The sequence below is a fragment of the Macaca thibetana genome, chromosome 11, assembly GCF_024542745.1.
Source record: "Macaca thibetana thibetana isolate TM-01 chromosome 11, ASM2454274v1, whole genome shotgun sequence".
Classification (NCBI taxonomy): domain Eukaryota; kingdom Metazoa; phylum Chordata; class Mammalia; order Primates; family Cercopithecidae; genus Macaca; species Macaca thibetana.
The window spans coordinates 47,540,027-47,561,291 of NC_065588.1; the positions used below are offsets into that span (position 1 = coordinate 47,540,027).

General features: G+C 43.5%; 2 protein-coding genes and 1 non-coding gene across 7 annotated transcripts in view; 2 read left to right on the forward strand and 1 right to left on the reverse strand.

Annotated features, from left to right (window-relative positions):
- DAZAP2 (DAZ associated protein 2) overlaps nt 1–21,265 on the forward strand; it is a 426,196-nt gene that overhangs the window by 328,582 nt on the left and 76,349 nt on the right. The gene's annotated exons all lie outside the window — the stretch shown is intronic.
- TFCP2 (transcription factor CP2) overlaps nt 1–21,265 on the reverse strand; it is an 82,057-nt gene that overhangs the window by 55,574 nt on the left and 5,218 nt on the right. The window lies entirely within an intron of this gene.
- On the forward strand, nt 18,767–18,873 carry LOC126931967 (U6 spliceosomal RNA). Its single transcript, XR_007718062.1, has one exon. It is a non-coding gene; the product is annotated as a U6 spliceosomal RNA (small nuclear RNA).

Genomic DNA, 21,265 nt, shown 5'->3' on the forward strand with positions numbered 1-21,265 from the left:
CAATCCCTCTGCCTGGAATATATTTCTCCTCCACCTTTGCATGGCCAAATCTTACCCTTCTTTCAGATACCACCTTAGGAGGTAGAAGTAGTATTTCTATGTTCCGAATTCCTATAGCACTTCAAGTGCTTTTAGCATATTTATTTCCAACCTGTATCACATTTATTTATATACATGTCTTATCTTCTCTATCAAATTGTAAGCAAATGAAAGACAGAAACCTGTTTGATTTATTTATATTCAGCATCTGCATATGGGAGCATATGGTGAAGACAAAGCTATAGAATCAAGCTGTATAAAACCAAGTACACAGTAGGCACTCAAACGTTTGCTGAATGATAAGAGTAAAAATCTGCTTAGTGACTGAGGGAATAAACTAGGATTTGCTGTGCATATAAAACATTAGGCGGGGCACAGTGGCTCACGCCTGTAATCCCAGCACTTTGGGAGGCCAAAGCAGGCAGATCACCTGAGGTTGGGAGTTAGAGACCAGTCTGGCCAATATAGTGAAACTCCATCTCTACTAAAAATACAAAAATTAGCCAGGTGTGGTGGCACATGCCTGTAATCCCAGCTACTTGGGAGGCTGAAGCAGGAGAATCACTTGAACCCAGGAGGCAGAGGCTGCAGTGAGCTGAGACTGCGCCACTGCACTCCAGCCTCAGCAACAGAGTGAGACTTCATCTCAAAAAAAAAAAAAAAAAAAAAAAAAAAAAAAGAAGGAAGAAAATTAAATCATTGGTGAAAGGAAAAAGAACACCAATTTGTGTACCCAAAGTCCCAAGTTTATTCTGTTAGGTTCCACTTGAGGCGTAGTGAGAGTCGACTATCAGCAACAAATGGAAACTACTATGAACAAGGCATAAAGGAGACCAGGATAGGAAAAGGTAGGGGGGTGGGGAAGACAGAAGGTGACAAAGTAGAGGGAAGGCTGGGATAACTGGCAAGCCACATGTAGCAGAATAAAACTGGATCCTCATCTCTCACCTTACACAAAAATCAACTCAAGGTCGATCAAAGACTTACATCTAAGACTTGAAACCATAAAAATTCTAGAATATAACATTGGAAAAACCCTTCTAGACACTAGCTTAGGCAAAGATTTCATGACCAAGAACCCAAAAGCAAACGCAACAAAAACAAAGATAAATAGATGAAACTTAATTAAACTAAAATGCTTCTGCACAACAGAAGAAATAACCAGCAGAGTAAACAGCCCACAGAGTGGGAGAAAGTCTTCACAATCTATACATCCGACAAAGGACTAACATCCAGAATCCACAAGGAACTCAAACAAATCAGCAAGAAAAAAACAATCCCATGAAAAAGTGGCTAAGGACATGAATAGACAATTCTCAAAAGAAGACATACAAATGGTCAACAAGCATATGGAAAAATGCTCAACATCACTATTAAGGAAATGAAAATCAAAACCGCCATGCAATATCACCTTACTTCTGCAAGAACAGCCATAATCAAAAAATTAAAAAAAACAACAACAGATGCTGGCATGGATGTGGTGAAAAGGGAACACTTCTATACTGTCGGTGGGAATGTAAACAGTACAATCACTACGAAAAACAGTGTGGAGATTCCTTAAAAAACTAAAAGTATATCTACCATTTGATCCAGCAATCCCACTGCTGGGTATCTACCCAGAGGAAAAGAAGTCATTATATGAAAAAGATACTTGCACATGCATGTTTATAGTAGCATAATTTGCAATTGCAAAAATATGGAACCAGCCCAAATGCCCATCAACAAGTGGATAAAGAAAATGTGGTGGCCAGGCGTGGAGGCCCACACCTGTAATCCCAGCACTTTGGGAGGCGAGGCGGGCAGATCACAAGGTCAGAAGTTCAAGACCAGCCTAGCCAATATGGTGAAACTCCATCTCCACTAAAAATACAAAAATTAGCCAGGCATGGTGGTGGGTGCCTGTAATCCAGGCTACTCCAGAGGCTCAGACAAGAGAATCACTTGAACCCGACAGGCAAAGGTTGTAGTTAGCCGAGATTGTGTCACTGCACTCCAGCCTGGGCGACAGAGTGAGACTCTGTCTCAAAAAAAAAAAAAAAAAAAAAAAAAAAAAAAGGAAAAAAAAAGAAAGAAAAGAAAAGAAAATGTGGTATATAGGCCAGGTGCAGTGGCTCACATCTGTAATCCCAGCACTTTGGGAAGCCGAGGTGGGCGGATCACTTGAGGTCAGGAGTTTGAGGCCAGCCTGACCAATATGGCGAAACCCTGTCTTTACTAAAAATACAAAAAGTAGCCTGGCATGGTGTCAGGCACCTGCAATTCCAGTTACTCTGGAGGTTGAGGCAGGAGAATCTCTTGAACCCAGGAGATGACAGTTGCAGTGTGCCAAGATTGCGCCGCTGTACTCCAGCCTGAGCAACAGAGCGAGACTCCATCTCAAAAGAAAGAAAGAAAGAAAGAAAATGTAGTATATATACACCATAGAAAATTACTCAGCCATAAAAAGAACGAAATAATGGCATTTGCAGCAAACTGGATGGAACTAGAGACCATTACTCTAAGTGAAGTAACTCAGGAATGGAAAACCAAACGTCGTATGTTTTCACTCGTAAGTGAGAGTTAAGCTATGAGGTCACAAATGTTTAACTATAATACAATGGACTTTGGGGACTCGAGGGGAAAGGATGGGAAGAGGTGAGGGATAAAAGACTATACACTGGGTACAGTGTATACTGCTCAGGCTCAGGAGATGGGTGCACCACAATCTCAGAAATCACCACTAAAGAACTTATTAATGTAAGCAACCACCACCTGTTCCCCAAAAACCTTAAAAAAAAAAAAAAAAGTAGGGCCGGGCGCGGTGGCTCAAGCCTGTAATCCCAGCACTTTGGGAGGCCGAGGCGGGTGGATCACGAGGTCAGGAGATCGAGACTATCCTGGCTAACATGGTGAAACCCCGTCTCTACTAAAAATCCAAAAAACTAGCCGGGCGTGGTGGCGGGCGCCTGTAATCCCAGCTACTTGGGAGGCTGAGGCGGGAGAATGGCGTGAACCCGGGAGGTGGAGCTTGCAGTGAGCCGAGATCACGCCACTGCACTCCAGCCTGGGAGACACAGCGAGACTCCGTCTCAAAAAAAAAAAAAAAAAAGTAGAAGGAAGGAATGGCAACACTGCTGCTTTGTAGGTTGTCTTCCATAATAAGAGGAGGGCAAGAAAAATGTAGGAAAGCAAAGAAAATTTATGAACTTACAGTAAAAAGGAGTAACAGCATAACTTAAAAGAATGAAGAAATAGATTACGTTGATAGATACATTTTTTCTTAAATTTTTTTCTTTTTTTTCCGAGATGGAGGTCCGCTCTGTCACCCAGGGTGGAGTGCAGTGGCACTATCTTTGCTCACTGCAACCTCCGCCTCCCAGGTTCAAGCGATTCTTGTGCCACAGTCTCTTGAGTAACTGGGACTACAGGCATGCATCACCATGCTCAGCTAATTTTTTGCATTTTTAGTAGAGACGGGGTTTCGCCATGTTGGCCAGGCTGGTCTAGAACTCCCGGCCTCAGGTGATCCACCTGCCTCAGCCTCCCAAAGTGCTGGGATTACAGGGTGAGCCACCGTGCCTAGTCTTTAATTTGTTATAAGGTATTTTAGACATAAAAAAGGTAAAACAGTGTAACAAATGACTGTGTACACTCTAGGCAGCTTACAAAACAGCATTAATGGTTGAAGCCCTCTATATTTTTCCTCAGTTATATACCCCTCCAACTCCCAGAGGCAACATTATCCTGAATTTGCACTTAATCATTCTTAACATGTCTTTATATTTTTACAGCAGTGCCATCTTTTTTTTTTTTTTTTTTTGAGACGGAGTCTTGCTCTGTCGCCCAGGCTGGAGTACAGTGGCACGATCTCAGCTCACTGCAAGGTCCGCCGCCTCCCGGGAGCTACTCGGGAGGCTGAGGCAGGGGAATGGCGTGAATCCGGGAGGCGGAGCTTGCAGTGAGCTGAGATCCGGCCACTGCACTCCTGGGCGACAGAGCGAGACTCCGTCTCAAAAAAAAAAAAAACCAAAAAAAAAAAAAAAACCCCCAAAAAAAAACCAAAATGGAGAGATAGTGAGTTCATTCACTCAACAAATTAGCGCATACTACTTATTAGGCACTATTCTAACAGTAGGCAGAGAGCAGAGAACAAAAGAAAATCCCTTCTTTTATGAAGCATGAAGTTGGGGAGAGAAGCCAACAAATGAATTACACATCAGATGCTAGGAAAAAAATAAAGCAGAGAGGGTAAAGAAAGCAAGGAGTGCTGGTGAGGGGAAGGAGGCTCTTGCTATTTTAAGTGAAGGAGATTGGAATCCCTCTCCGATAAAGTGACATGGGAGCAGAAACCTAAAGGAAGTAAGGAATATACAGGAATGTTTCGGGAAGAGTAACTGCAAATGCAAAGACAGTGAGGTGAAAGTGGAGCCCTAAGACCAGGTGTGGCTGCAGCAGAGCAAGCCGAGGAAGAGTATATAAAATGGCTGGAGGAGCAGACCATATGGATCCTTGCCAGATCTGTGGCTTTTATTCAAAGTGAGATGTGAAACCACTGGACAGTTTTCAGAAGAAAAGTAGCACAATCTGATGAACATTTTAAAGAAAGTGATCGCCGGGCGCGGTGGCTCAAGCCTGTAATCCCAGCACTTTGGGAGGCCGAGGCGGGTGGATCACCAGGTCAGGAGATCGAGACCATCCTGGCTAACATGGTGAAACCCCGTCTCTACTAAAAATACAAAAAAAAAACTAGCCGGGCGTGGTGGCGGGCGCCTGTAGTCCCAGCTACTCGGAGGCTGAGGCAGGAGAATGGCGTAAACCCGGGAGGCGGAGCTTGCAGTGAGCCGAGATCGCGCCACTGCACTCCAGCCTGGGTGACACAGCGAGACTCCGTCTCAAAAAAAAAAAAAAAAAAAAAGAAAGTGATCATATAATTTATCACTAAAACAGGTACACCTTAGTGAGTGAAAAAGGGTGATATTAATAGTTACCTTAGGACAGTATTAACAAGACCTAATTTTAAAAGGCTTCTCTGTGTGTAAATCATTTTGAAGGAATTCCTCCTGGCCAAACCTGGAACACTGTCATCAAAATATATAGTGATAGAAGATTACAATGTATTTAATAAAGTAAGAATCTATGAGTCTATATTGATAAAAAATAATAGGAACAGAAAACTCTTTCTTACAGTAGAAAGCCAACTAATAAATGTACAGGGAAGGTAAAAAGAGAAAATCACTTGGCAACGACCATAAAGATAACTGATTAGGGCAAGAATCATCTGAATGCTAAAATTAACAGGTGAAAGTTTGAGAACAGGATATTTACATAGTCACAAAACATCTCCCAAGACATTATTACAAAAGGCAAATGAATAACTTTATGAGGGAGAAAACTGGACCCTACCACTCAAGTAATATTGTCAGTAATAGGAGTAATAAATAGCATGTGCATCCTAATATGATACACAGAGAACTCAGCATCACTTCTTAGGTATTAATGCCCAACGTGAATAACCTGAATCTAACCACGAGGAAACAACAGACAAAAACAAATTGAAGGATGCTCCACAAAATAACTACCCTGCACTTATCAAATTGTCAGTGTCATAAAAATACAGACTCAAGAACTGTTCCAGATTAAAGGAGATGAAAGAGACAAGGTCACTGAATCAACACATGATATTGGATATTCTTTTTTTTTTTTTTTTTTTTTTTTTTTGAGACGGAGTCTCGCTCTGTCGCCCAGGCTGGAGTGCAGTGGCGCGATCTCGGCTCACTGCAAGCTCCGCCTCCCGGGTTCACGCCATTCTCCTGCCTCAGCCTCCCGAGTAGCTGGGACTACAGGCGCCCACAACCGCGCCCGGCTAATTTTTTGTATTTTTAGTAGAGACGGGGTTTCACCGTGGTCTCGATCTCCTGACCTTGTGATCCGCCCGCCTCGGCCTCCCAAAGTACTGGGATTACAGGCGTGAGCCACCGCGCCCGGCCGGATATTCTTTTACTATAATGGATATTATTAGGACAACTGAGAAAATCTGAATAAGGTCTATAGATTATAGCATTGTGACAGTGTTAAGTTCCCGATTTTGATCATTATACCATAGTTATGTAAGAGAATTTCTTGTTTTTAAAAAATACAAACTGAAGTATTTAGGTGTTTGGGGTATCACATCTGCCTTTTACCTTTAAATCATTCAGAAAAAAATAATTCTGAGTGTGTGAGAAATTCTGAAAAAGAGAAGGAGAAAGCAAATATATTAAAGTATTATCCTTTGGGGAATCTAGGTGAAGGGTTTTCACAAATTCTTTGTAGTATTCATGCAAATATTATACAAGTCTAAAATTATTTTTTCCCAATTGCTTTTTATTGTGATAAAATACGCACAACAAACTTTACTATCTTAATCACTTTTAAGTGGACAGTTCAGTGGTATTAAGCACAATCATATTGTTGTACAACCATCACCATCATCCATCTCCAGAACTCTTCATCTTGCAAAGCTGAAACTCTCATACCCACTGAACAGTAACTAGCCCCTGGCAACCATCATTGGTGGTGATACTTTTGCAGCTAGCTGAGGGATCAGGACTAGGGCAAAGGAGAACTATTTGCATTCTTTTTGTTTTCCATTTTTAAAATTTGTAGTAAAATATACATAATACTATGTTGGCTGGGCACAGCAGCTCAGGTTTCTAATTCTAGCACTTTGGCAGGCCAAGGCAGGGGGATGGCTTGAGGTCAGTTCTAGACCAGCCTGGGCAACACAGCAAGACCCCATCTCTCTAAAATTTTTTTAAAATTAGCTAGGTGTGGTGGTGCACACCTGTAGTCCCAACTACTCGGGAGGCTAAGGCAGGGGAATAGCTTGGGCCTAGGAGTTTGAAGTTGTGGTGAACTGTGATTGTGCCACTGCACTGCAGCCTAGGTGACAGAGCAAGGCTCTGTCTCAAAAAAAAAAAAAAAAAAAGTTATCATTTAACCTTTTTTTGTTGTTTTTTTTTGTTGTTGTCTATATCAATGCTTCAATCTGTAATATTTTAACCTTTTTTTTTTTTTTTTTGAGACGGAGTCTCGCCGTGTGGCCCAGGCTGGAGTGCAGTGGCGCGATCTTGGCTCACTGCAAGCTCCACCTCCCGGGTTCACGCCATTCTCCCGCCTCAGCCTCCGAGTAGCTGGGACTACAGGCGCCCACCACCACGCCCGGCTAGTTTTTTGTATTTTCAGTAGAGACGGGTTTCACCATGTTAGCCAGGATGGTCTCGATCTCCTGACCTCGTGATCCACCCGCCTCGGCCTCCCAAAGTGCTGGGATTACAGGCTTGAGCCACCGCGCCCAGCCTATTTTAACCATTTTTAAGTATACATGTCAGTGCTATTAAGTACATTCACAGTGTACTTAACCATCACCACTATCCATTTTCAGAAATTTTCATCATCCCAATCTAAAATTCTGTGCCCATTAAACAAGAACTACTCACTCTCCCCTCTCCTGGTAACCACTACTCAACATTCTATCATTATGAATTTGACTACTTGAGGTATTTCATGGCAGTGGAATCATATATTTATCCTTTTGTGTCTGACATTTCACACATCATAATGTCCCAAGATTTATCCATGTTATATCACATATCAGAATCTCCTTCCAAGTCTGAATAATATTCCATCATATGTACATATTATATACATTTTATCTAGGTTGCTTCCACCTTTTGGCTGTTGTGAATAATGTTGCTAAACATAGGTGTACAAACAGCTGCTCAAGTCGCTGCTTTCAGTTGTCTTGAATATGTACTCAGAAGTGAAACAGCTGTATCATAATTCTACGTTTAGTTTTTTTGAGGAACCACCATACTGTTTTCCACAGTGAATGCACCATTTTACATTGCCACGAGCAATGCATAAAGGTTCCAGTTCCTCTACATTCTTTCCAACACCTGTTACTTCAATTTTTTACTAGCAGCCATCCTAAAGGCTGAATAATATTCCATTGTATGTACTCACAACATTTTGCTTATCCATTCATCCTTTGATCAATGGGTTATACCTATGAACATTAGGTACACAAATATCTCTTAGGGACCACCCTGCTTTCAATTATTTTGAGTATACATTAGGTCATCGTTATCTGATGGGGGGATCCAAGACTCCCATGGATGTGTGAAACCACAGAGAGTATCAAACCCCACGTATAGTGTGTTTTTTCCTATATATATATGTATATATCCATGGTAAAGTTAATTTATAAATTAGGCAGAGTAAGAGATTAACAACAACTAATAATAAAACAACCATAACAATATATAGTAATAAATGATATAACTGTGGCTGGGAACAGTGGCTCACGCCGGTAATTCCAGCATTTTGGGAGGCCGAGGCAGGCACATCACTCGAGATCAGGAGTTCGAGACCAGCCTGGCCAATATGGTGAAATCCTGTCTCTATTAAAAATACAAAATTAGCCAGGCGTGGTGGCAGGCGCCTGTAATCTCAGCGACTCGGGAGGCTGAGGCACAGGAATCGCTTGAATCTGGGAGGTGGAGGCTGCAGTGAGCTGAGATGGTGCCACTGCACTCCAGCCTAGGCGACACAGTGAGATTCCATCTCTAAATAAATAAATAAAAGTGGTCTCTCTCTCTCTCTCAAAATATCTTATTACACTATACTCACCTATTTTTTTTTTTACAGGCCACAGTTGAACTTGGGTAACTGAAATCTCAGAAAGTGAAACCTAGGATAAAGGGGAACCACTAACCTCCACAAGTAGAATTACAGGATCATATGGTGTGAGGATTTTTAGGTGTCAACTTGACTGATTAAAGGATACTTAGAAAGTGGGTAAAGCATGGTTTCTGACTATCTGTGAGGGTGTTTCCAGAGGAGACTGGTGTGTGAGTAGGTTGACTGAGAGAGTAAGATCCACCCTCAATGTGGGAGGGCAACATCCAGTGGGCTGGGTGCCCGGATAGAACAAAAAGGCAGAGTAAAGGTAAATCCATTTTCTCTCCTGGGGCTGGGACACCCTTCTCCTGCCCTTTGATATCAGTACTCCAAGTTCTCCAGCCTTTGAATCCCAGGACTTACACCAGTAGCCTCTCAGGTTTTCAGGCCTTCAGCCTTGGTGTGAAATTTATGCCACTGGTTTCCCTGGTTCTGGGGCTTTGAGACTTAGATTGAGCCAATGTACTGGCATCCCTGGTTCTCTAGTTTGCAGATGACCTATCATGGCACTTCTTAGTTTCCATAATTGAGTAAGCCAGTTCTCCTAATAAATCCCCTCTCCTTCACCCATCCATCCATCTATACCTACTGGTTTTGTCTCTGGAAAATCCTGACACGGACGGTAATTTTATTTTTAATTTTTGGAAGAACCACCATAGTTTTTCACATAGGCTGTGCCATTCGACATGACTACCAACAGTGTACAATGGTTCCAATTTTTCCATGTCCTTCTCAACAATTATTTTCTGCTGTTCTTGATAGCAGCCATCCTAATGGGTGTGAGGTAGTATCTTGGAGTTTTGACTTGCATTTCCCTAATTAGCAATGTTGAGTAACTTTTCATTTGCTTATTGGTCATGGTGTAAATCCTTTTAATCTACTGCTAAATCTGGTTTGCTAGCATTTTGTTGATGATTTTTACATCAATGTTCCTAAGAAATGTTAGTCTATAGGCCAGGCACGGTGGCTCACGCCTGTAAAGACAGCACTTTGGGAGGACGAGGCGGGTGGATCACTTTCAGCCTGGCCAACATGGCAAAGCCCCATCTCTACCAAAAATTTAGAAATTAGCTGGGCGTGGTGGCACATGCCTGTAATCCCAGCTACTTGGGAGGCTTTGGCACGAGATTCATTTGAACCCAGGAGGCCCAGGCTGCAGTGAGCCAAGATTGCACCACTATACTCCAGCCTCAGTGATACAGTGAGACTCTTTTTTGTCTCAAAAAAAAAAAAAAAGAAAGAAAGAACTATTAGTCTATAGATTTCTTATAGCATCTTTGTAGGGCTTTGGCATCAAGACTGTATTCATCCACTTTGCATTGCTATAAAGGAATACCTGAGGCTGGGTAATTTACAAAGGAAAGAGGTTTATTTGGCTTATGGTTCTGCAGGCTGTACAAGAAGCATGGTGCCAGTATCTGCTTCTGATAAGTACCTCAGGAAACTTTCAATCACGGCAGAAGGTGAAGGAAGAGCAGGTATGTCACATGGCAAGAAAGGAAGCAAGAGAGAGGGGAGAGGCGTGACACTTAAACACCCAGCTCTTGAGTAAACTAATATAGCAAAAATGCACTCACTACCATAGGGACCACACCAAGCCATTCCTGAGGGATACACCCCCATGACCCAGATACTTCCCACTAGGCCCCACCCACCTCCAACACTGCAGATCAAATCTCAACTTGCAATTTGGAGGGACAAATATCCAAACTATGTCAAAGATAATGCTGACGTCACAGAATGAATTAGTGAGTGTTCTTTCCTCTTCAGTGTTCTGAAAAGTCTGAAACAGACTGGTGTTAGTTAATCTTGAAATGTTGATAGAATTCACCAGTGAAGTCATCAGGTCCAGAGATTTCTCTGTTGGGACATTTTTGATTACAAATGCAATCTCCTTATGAGTTATAAGACTATTTACATTTTCTATTTCTTAGTAGTTTAGTCTTGGTAGGTTTTGTGTTTCTAGGATGTGACCATTTCATCTAGGTTACCCGATTTGTTGGCATATAATTGGTTTATTAATCTTTTTCCCCAAAAAACTAGTCGAGTGCAGTAGTAAGGATGGGGGAAAGAGTAGAATAAGTTCTATCTGTAACTGACTGTCAACAATCAATTAAGATAATTCACTATCGTCAGACCAGCCTATAATTGCTTATCGTACTCTATTATAATCTCTCTTTTTTTTTTCTTTTTTTTTTGAGATAAGAGTTTCACTGTTGTTGCCCAGGCTGGAGTACAACAGTGCAGTATCAGCTCACTGCAACCTCCACCTCCCGGGTTCAAGCGATTTTCCTGCCTTAGCTTCCTGAGTAGCTGGGATTACAGGCATACGCCACTATGGCTGGTTAATTTTCTTGTTTGTATTTTTAACGGGGTTTCACCATGTTGGCCAGGCTGGTCTCGAACTCCTGACCTCAAGTGATCTGCCCACCTCAGCCTCCCAAACTGCTGGGGATTACAGACGTCAGCCACTGCGCCCAGCCCAAGAGACAGGCTCTGTCACCCTAGCTAGAATGCCATGGCACAATCATGGTTAACTGCAGTCTTGAATTCCTGGGCTAAAGCAATCCTTCTGCCTCAGCCTTCCAAGTAGCTAGGACTACAGGCAGGTGTTATTTTTTTGTATAGACAGTGTCTCAGTATGTTGTCCAGGCTGGTTTGAGCTCCTGGGCTCAAGTGATGTTCCCAGTTCAGCCTTCAAAAGCTAATTATACATGTGAGCTGCCATGCCCAGCCTACCCTTTCCATTTCTGTGGAATTGAGGGTAATATTCCCACTTTCAATTTTATCTTTAATATTTCAGTAATTTGAGTCTTTTTTTTTTTTTTTTTTTTTGAGATGGAGTCTCGCTCTGTTTCCCAGGCTGGAGTACAGTGGCATTATCTTGGCTCACTGCAACCACCGCTCACCTCCTGGGTTCAGGCAATTCTCCTGCGTCAGCCTCCAGAGTAGCTGGGATTATAAGCATGCACCACCATGCCCAGCTAATTTTTGTATTTTTAGTACAGACAGGATTTCGCCATGTTGGCCACGCTGGTCTCGAACTCCTGACCTCAGGTGATCCTCCCACTTTGAACTCCCAAAGTGCTGGGATTACAAGCATAAACCACTGCACCCAACCCATTATAATATTTTTTTTATCCACTATAATCTTAATTTTTTTTTTTAGAGACAGAGTCTCGTTCTGTCGCCAAGGCTGGAGTGATGTGGCATGATCATAGCACACTGCAGGCTCAAACTCCTGGGCTCAAGCAATCCTCTCACCTCAGCCTCCAGAGTAGCTACGACTACAGGCATATACCACCATGCCCAGCTAATTTTTCTTCTTTTATTATTTTTGTAGGGACTAGGTCTTGCTATGTTGCCCAGGCCAGTCTTGAACTCCTGAACTCAAGAGAGCCCCCCATTGCTAAAGCACTGGTATTACAGGTATAAACCACCATGCCTGGCCTCCATTATAATCTCATAGGACCACTGTCATCTATGCTATCTGTCACTGACCAAAACATCATTATGCAGTACATGACTGTACTGAGCCTTTCACCTACCCTGGGCATGCACAATTACTTCTTATTCTCCCATCTATTTGGTTCCTATTGATCGTCCTAGTCATCAATATTTTGTTTGCTTGTTTGTTTTTTAAGACAGAGTCTTGCTCTGTCACCCAGGCTGGAGTGCAGTGGCACGATCTCGGCTCACTGCAACCTCTGTCTCCCAGGTTCATGTGATTCTCCCGCCTCAGCCTCCCAAGTAGCTGGGACTACAGGCATGAGCCACCATGCCCAGCTAATTTTTATATTTTTAATAGAGACAGGGTCTCACCATGCTGGCCAGGCTGGTCTCAAACTCCTGACCTCAAGTGATCCTCCAGCCTTGGCCTCCCAAAGTGCTGAGATTACAGGCATGACCCACCACGCCCGGCCCCTAGTCATCAATATCTGGCTCTCAAAAGGGAAAAAAGAAAAAAAAATGGAGACGGGGAGTATGGTGCCAGCCCTTTAAATCTCCCAGACATCAGCCAGATGCGGTGGCTCAAACCTGTATTACCAGCACTTTGGGAGGCCGAGGCGGGCGAATCACAAGGTCAGGAGTTCGAGACCAGCCTGGCCAACATGGTGAAACCCTGTCTCTACTAAAAATACAAAAAAAAAAAAAAATTAGCCAGGCATGGTGGCGGGCGCTTGTAAACCCTGCTACTCGGGAGGCTGAGGCAGGGGAATCGCTTGAACTCAGGAGGCGGAGGTTGCAGTGAGCCAAGATCGCACGACTGCACTCTAGCTTGGGCATCAGTGTGAGACTCTGTCTCAAAAAAAGAGAAATCTCCTGGACATCACTTTGGTGGTGGTAGTGGGGGGACTTGCAACAAAGTGGTGAGGTGCAACAATAACCATTGCCTCTTTGCAACTCTGTGATCAAAAACAGCAATTCTTTCTTTTATTTTTAATTTATTTTTTATTTTTTTGAGACAGCGTCTCGCCCTGTCACCCAGGCTGGAGTGTAATGGCATGATCTTGGCTCACTGCAACCTCCACCTCCCAGGTTCAAGCAATTATCATGCCTCAGCCTCCCAAATAGCTGGGATTACAGGCGCCCCCCCACCACACCCAGCTAATTTTTGTATTTTTAGTAGAGAAGGGGTTTCACCACGTGGGCCAGGCTTGTCTCGAACTCCTGACCTCAAGTGATCCACCCACCTTGGCCTCCCAAAGTGCTGGGATTACAGGCGTGTGCCATCGCGCCAGCCTCTTTTTTTTTAGACAGAGTCTCACTCTGTCGCCCAGGCTGCAGTGCAGTGGCACAAGTTCTGTCGCCCAAGCTGTAGTGCAGTGGTGCAATATCAGCTCACTGCAACCTCCACCTCCCAGGTTCAAGCAATTCTCCTGCCTCAGCCTCCTGAGTGGCTGGGGTTACAGGCACGCACCACCACGCCTGGCTAATTTTTGTATTTTTAGTAGAGACAGGGTTGCACCATGTTGGCCAGACTGGTCTCAAACTCCTAACCTCAAGTGATCCTAACCTCAAGTGATCCACCCGTCTTGGCCTCCCAAAGTGCTGGAATTACAGGCGTGAGCCACTGCGCCTGGCCAGAAGCAGCAATTCTGATTGGAGCACAGATTTCTGAAATGTGGGTTTTTGTTCTTAGAGACAGGGTATCACTATGTTGCCCAGGCTGGTCTCAAACTCCCAGGCTCAAGCAATCCTTTTGCCTCAGCCTCCCAAAGCGCTGGGATTATAGGCACCAGCCACTGCACTTGATCCAGATTCCTGATATTTGGAAGAAATGGTCATTTCTGCCCACTTTAGGTTCCACAAACTATGTGCAAGCTGCTCCAGGAACATGTGCACAACTGCCTGCCATGGGGCTGAGGGATGTGGATGGGCAGCTGCTATTGTACTAAGTGCTGCAATTGACTGAAATTAACCGCAATTTACCGTCCAGGATTGGACGGTAAATTGCGGTTAATTCCTCACAGTTGTAAGATTTCAATAAACTACAGAGTTCAGGCTGGGCGCGGTGGCTCAAGCCTGTAATCCCAGCACTTTGGAAGGCCGAGACGGGCGGATCACGAGGTCAGGAAATCGAGACCATCCTGGCGAACACGGTGAAACCCCGTCTCTACTAAAAAATACAAAAAAAACTAGCCGGGCGAGGTGGCGGGCGCCTGTAGTCCCAGCTACTCGGGAGGCTGAGGCAGGAGAATGGTGGGAACCCGGGAGGCGGAGCTTGCAGTGAGCTGAGATCCGGCCACAGCACTCCAGCCTGGGTGACAGAGCAAGACTCCGTCTCAAAAAAAAAAAAAAAAAAAAAAAAAAAAAAAAAAAAAAAAAAAAAACTACAGAGTTCCAAAGGAGATGCATCAGACAGATTCTGCCAGAACAATTGTTATCTTGGTGGGGAGACAGATTTCTGGTACTTCCTACTTTATCATCTTCCCACAATCCTCTCCGAATTTTTTTTTTTTTTTTTTTTTTTTTTTGAGAGAGAGTCTTGCTCTGTCACCCAGGCTGGAATGCACTGGCACAATTTCAGCTCACTGCAACATCCACCTCTGGGGTTCAAGAGATTCTCCTGCCTCAGCCTCCCAAATGGCTGGAATTACAGGTGCCCGCCACCATGCCCAGCTAATTTTTTGTATCTTTAGCACAGACGAGGTTTCACCATGTTGGCCAGGCTGGTTTCAAACTCCTGACCTTGTGATCTGCCTGCCTTGGCCTCCCAAAGTGCTGGGATTATAGGCGTGAGCCACCACGCCTGGCTGTGAATTTTTTTTTTTTTAACTCTGCTTTTTCCATATTGAGAATGAAATTATCTTTTAAGTGGAAAAAATCATAGGCACTGGCACTTACAAAGGGTTCTTTCTGTGTAGAGAACAGATTGGATGAGTATGTGTGTGTGTGCCTGTGTGTGTGCGCGCATACACTGAGTCAGAAGGAAGGTTGGATCAACTAAATGGATGCTGAAAATTAGGGACATAGGTCATGGAAGATGATAGAGTAGGAACTCCAGGAGTTAGTACTTTCACCAAAACAACTATTGAGATGGCAAGAACTGCTTGAGGTGACTATTTTAGGACTCTGGGGTCTAATGAAACACTTGCAGTGTCCAGAAGAGTGCTTGATAAAGAAAAAAGTTGGTAAATTTTAGTGAATTTTGGCATTTGGAATAGCATCTATCATTCTGTAGCTCCCAGCCCTGTGGTACGCAACTGTTGAGATGGCAGTTCCTGTTGCAGCTTGCTGGTGCTAGGGTGGGAAATAGGGGCTTCGTCTGTGGGGAAAAGAGAGATCAGCCTGTTACTGTGTCTATATAGAAAGAAGTAGACATAAGAGACTCCATTTTGTTCTGTATTTGAGATGCTGTTAATCTGTGACCCTACCCCCAACCTTGTCCTTGCAAGAGACATGTGCTGTGGTGACTCAAGGTTTAATGGATTTGGGGCTGTGCAGGATGTGTCTTTGTTAAACAAGTGCCTGAAGGCAGCTTGCTGGTTAAAAATCCTGCCCGTCCCTGGGCAATGGAACATCTCTGTGTGAGACCCGATGGTATGCTCTGTTTACTGAGATAGGAGAAAACTACCTTACCGCATAAGGTGGGACTTGCTGGCGGGACTTGCTGGCACAATGATGCTAAGAGGTTTATGGAGATGTTTGCATATGCATATCAAGGCACAGCATTTTCCTTTTAACTTATTCATGTCACAGAGATCTTTATCCATATGTCTTACTGCTAATTTTCTCCCTAAAATGATCCTATTGTCCTGCCACTCCCTTATCTTTAAGATGGTAAAGATAATTATCAATAAATACTAAGGGAACTCAGAGACCGGTGCCCGGCGTGGGTCCTCTGTATGCTGAGCGCCGGTCCCCTGGGCCCACTTTTTCTTTCTCTATACTTTGTCTCTGTGTCTCATTTCTTTTTTCAAGTCTCTCGTTCCACCTAACGAGAAACGCCCACAGGTGTGGAGGGGCAGGCCACCCCTTCATTTGTCCTCCAAAAAATTGAGGTTATGTGTTTCGTTCACTACTTTTTATTGCTGAGGAGCTGCCAGAGCGCTGGCCACTGTTTCACACATGCACACCCCCTGACTGAAGTTGCTTCCCTAGTGGCACTAGACAATTGAACTTAAAGAGAGAGAACACTCCTTTTTTATGTTTTCTTTTCTTTTTTTTTTTTTTTTTTTTTTTTTTTTTTTTTTTTGAGACGGGGTCATGCTCTGTCGCCCAGGCTGGAGTGCAGTGGCCGGATCTCAGCTCACTGCAAGCTCCGCCTCCCGGGTTCACGCCATTCTCCTGCCTCAGCCTCCCAAGTAGCTGGGACTACAGGCGCCCGCCACTTCGCCCGGCTAGTTTTTTTGTATTTTTTAGTAGAGACGGGGTTTCACCGTGTTAGCCAGGATGGTCTCGATCTCCTGACCTCGTGATCCACCCGTCTCAGCCTCCCAAAGTGCTGGGATTACAGGCTTGAGCCACCGCGCCCGGCCTGTTTTCTTTTCTTAACTGGATCTAAGCATTTAAGGAAATCTCTGTTAAGTCACTGAAAGACCACAGAGATAAAAGAACAGAGATTCAGTGACCACATGCAACCAGGTATACACTCTGCAAAGACAATCTGGAAAAGTCACTAAACAAATGCAGCTTTCATAAGTAACAACAGTAATCTCTAGGGAGGCAGTGGAATCTGACTTTCAGAGTTACCATATTACAGCACACAAAATGTCAACTTCCCAACAAAAATTTGCAAAGCAAACAAAGAAACAGGACTATATGGCCCATTCACAGGGAAAAAAAAGAAAAGAAAAGAAATTGGTGGGAAACGGGGTGGCTCATGCCTGTAAACCCAGCACTTTGGGAGGCCGAGGCGGGCGGATCACGAGGTCAGAAGATTGAGACCATCCTGGCTAACACGGTGAAACCCCATCTCTACTAAAAATACAAAACATTAGCTGGGTGTGGTGGTGGGCACCTATAGTCCCAGCTGCTCGGGAGGTTGAGGCAGGAAAACGGTGTGAACCTGGGAGGCAGAGCTTGCAGTGAGCCAAGATCGCGCCACTGCACTCCAGCCTGGGAGACAGCAAGACTCCATCTCAAAAAAAAAAAAAAAGAAAAAGAAATTGACAGAAACCACCCCATAGCAAGCCAGACAATGGACCTACTAGACAAAGACTTTAACTGTCTTAAATATGCTCAGAGAGTTGAAGGAAACCATGAAAAAAACAAACAAACAAACAAAAAACTAAAGGAAATCAGGAGAACAATGTATAAACAAGTAAGGAATATCAATAAAAATATTTTTAAAATATAAAAATGAATGAAATAGCAATTCTGGACATAAAGATACAAGAGCCAAAATAAAGATTTCACTAAAGGATTCAACAGCAGAGTTGAACAGGCAGAAAAAAGAATCAATGAACATGAAGAGAGAACTGAAATTACTTAAGCTAAAAAGCAGGAAAAGGCCGGGCGCGGTGGCTCAAGCCTGTAATCCCAGCACTTTGGGAGGCCGAGACGGGCGGATCACAAGGTCAGGAGATCGAGACCATCCTGGCTAACACGGTGAAACCCCGTCTCTACTAAAAAAAAAATACAAAAACTAGCCGGCGAGGTGGCGGACGCCTGTAGTCCCAGCTACTCGGGAGGCTGAGGCAGGAGAATGGCGTGAACCCGGGAGGCGGAGCTTGCAGTGAGCTGAGATCCGGCCACTGCACTCCAGTCTGGGCGACACAGGGAGACTCTGTCTCAAAAAAAAAAAAAAAAAAAAAAAAGCAGGAAAAAAAAAATGAACAAAGAAAAATGAACAGAGGCTGGGCACAGTGGCTCACACCTATAATCCCAGCACTTTGGGAGGCCAAAGCGGGTGGATCACCTGAGGTCAGGAGTTCAAGACCAGTCTGGCCAACATGGCAAAACCCCATCTGTACTAAAAATACAAAAATTAGCTGGGTGTGGTAGCCCACAGCTGTAGTCCCCGCCACGCAGGAGGCTGAGGCAGGAGACTCGCTTGAACCCGGGAGGTGGAGGTTGCAGTGAGCCAAAATTGTGCCACTGCACTCGAGCCTGGGTGACAGTGCTAGACTCCATCTCAAAAAAAAGAAAAAGGAACGAGCCATGGGGTCTACTGGGACACCATCAAATGTATCAATTGCTAAACCAACCTAATTAACATATGCATTACCTCATATGCTTCTCCTTTTTGTGGTGAAAACACTTAAAATCAACTCTACTCTCTTAGCAATGTTCAAGTATACAATATATTGTAATAACTATAGTCCCCATGATGTATAAGAGATTTTGAACTAAATCTTGATTTTTTTTTTGTGGTTGGGTCTCACTCTGTCACCCAGGCTAGAGTACAGTGGCACAATCACAGCTCACTGAAGCATTTACAACCCTAAATTTCCCTCTGAGGTTTTACTGCATCCCTTAAGTTTTGGTATGTATGTTTTCATTTTAATTTGTCTCAATGTATTTTCTTATCTCCCTAATGATTTCCTCTTCTTATTCATTTGGTGTTTAAGTGTGTTGTTTAATGCTCACTTCAGCAGCACATATACTAAAGTTGGAATGATTCAGAGAAGATTAGCATGGCCTCTGAACAAGGATGACATGCAAATTCGTGAAGCATTCTATATTTTAAACATTTCAGGGCTGGGTATGGTGGCTCATGCTTGTAATCTCAGCACTTTAAGAGGCCAAGGCAGGAGGATCACCTGATCCCAGGAATTTGAGACCAGCCTGAGCAACATGATGAAACCCTGTCTCTTTAAAAAATACAAAAATTAGCTAGTTACGGTACCAGCTACTTGGGAGACTAAGGTGGGAGGATTGCCTGAATCTGGAAGGTTGAGGCTACAGTGAGCTGTGATGGTGCCACTGCACCCCAGCCTGGGCAACAGAGCAAGACCCTGTCTCAAAATAATAATAATAATAATAATAATAATAATAATAATAATAATATTAAGGCCAGGCACAGTGGCTCACGCCTGTAATCCCAGCACTTTGGGAGGCCAAGGCAGACAGATCACCTGAAGTTGGGAGTTCAAGACCAGCCTGGCCAACATGGCAAAACTCCGTCTCTACTAAAAATACAAAAATTAGCCGGGCATGGTGGTGCATGTCTGTAATCCCAGCTACTTGGGAGGCTGAGGCAGGAGAATCACTTGAACCCGGGAGGCAGAGGTTGCAGTGAGCCAAGATCACGCCACTGTACTCCAGCCCAGGCAACAGAGCAAGACTCTGTCTCAATAAATACACAAATAAATAAATAAATAATAACAAAATTTTAGAAAGAAGGCAGGGTATGGTGGCTCATGCCTTTAATCCCAACACTCTGGGAGGCTGAGGTGGGAGGATCGCTTGAGCCCATGAGCTCAAGACATGCCTAGGCACCATAGTGAAACCCCCATCTCTACAAAAAATAAAAATAAAAAGAGAGATACAAAAAAAAGAGAAAGACCTTAAATCAATACTCTAACTTCAGACCTTAAGGAACTAGAAAAAGCAGCACAAACTGGACCCAACAAAACAGAGGGAATAATAATGTCTAGAGCAGAGATAAGTGAAATAAAGAATAAAAATAAGGCAGGTGCAGTACCTCACACCTGTAATCCCAGCACTTTGGGAGGCTGAGGCAGGAGGATTGCTTGAGGCCAGGAGTTCAAAGCCTGTGCAAGACAGTGAGACCCCATTTCTATGAAATTAAAAAAAAAAAAAAATTAGCTGGGTTTGATGATGCATGCCTGTAGTCTCAGTTACTCAGGAGGCTGAGGTAAGTGGATCACTTGAGCCCAGGAGTTTGAGGTTGCAGTGCATATGATCACACCACACCACTGCATCATTCCAGCCTGGGTAACAGAGCACGACTCCATCTCTCAAAAACAAACAAACAAACAACAACAAAAACCAAGAAGAATAAAAATAGTAGAAAGAATCAACAAAACCAAAAATCTGTTATCTAAAAAGATCAACAGAATTTACAAACTCTTGCTACACTGACTGGGAAAAAAAGAAAGAAGATGAAAATAAATAAAATCAGAAATGAAACCAGGGATATTACTACTAATTTTACATAAATGAAAGGATTATAAGAGAATAATATGAATGACTATAAACCAGCATATTAGATAATTTAGATAAAACAGACAAATGTTTAGAAACATTAAAGTACGAAAACTGACTCAGAAAAAATTAAGTCTCAACAAACCTATAATAAGAGATTGAATTGTTAAACAAAAACCTCCCAACAAAGAAAAGCCCAGTATCACATGGCTTCATTGGCAAATTCTACCAAATATTCAAAGAATTAACACCAATCCTACTCAAACTCCTTCAAAAAACAGAAAAGAATGGAACACTTCCTAATGTTCTATGAGGCCAACATCACCCTCACACCAAAGTCAGTAAAAGATATGATAAAATTCAGGCTGGGCATGGTGGCTCACACCTGTAATCCTAGCACTTTGGGAGGCTGAGGCGGGAGGATCCCCTGAGTCCAGGAGTTGAGACCAGCCTGGGCAACACAGGAACACTTGGTCTCTTTTAAAAAAAAAAAAGGCCGGGCGCGGTGGCTCAAGCCTGTAATCCCAGCACTTTGGGAGGCCGAGACGGGCGGATCACGAGGTCAGGAGATCGAGACCATCCTGGTTAACATGGTGAAACCCCGTCTCTACAAAAAAAAAAAAAATACAAAAAACTAGCCGGGCGAGGTGGCGGACGCCTGTAGTCCCAGCTACTCAGGAGGCTGAGGCAGGAGAATGGCGTGAACCCGGGAGGCGGAGCTTGCAGTGAGCTGAGATCCGGCCACTGCACTCCAGCCTGGGTGACAGCGCGAGACTCCGTCTCAAAAAAAAAAATAAATAAATAAAATAAAATAAAATAAAATAAAATAAAAATGATAAGAAAACTATAAACCAATATCCCATATGAATATAGAAACAAAAATCCATAAGAAAATAACAGCAAACTGCAAACTGGATCCAACAATACATTAAAAAGATTATATACCATGACCAACATTTATCCCAGGAAT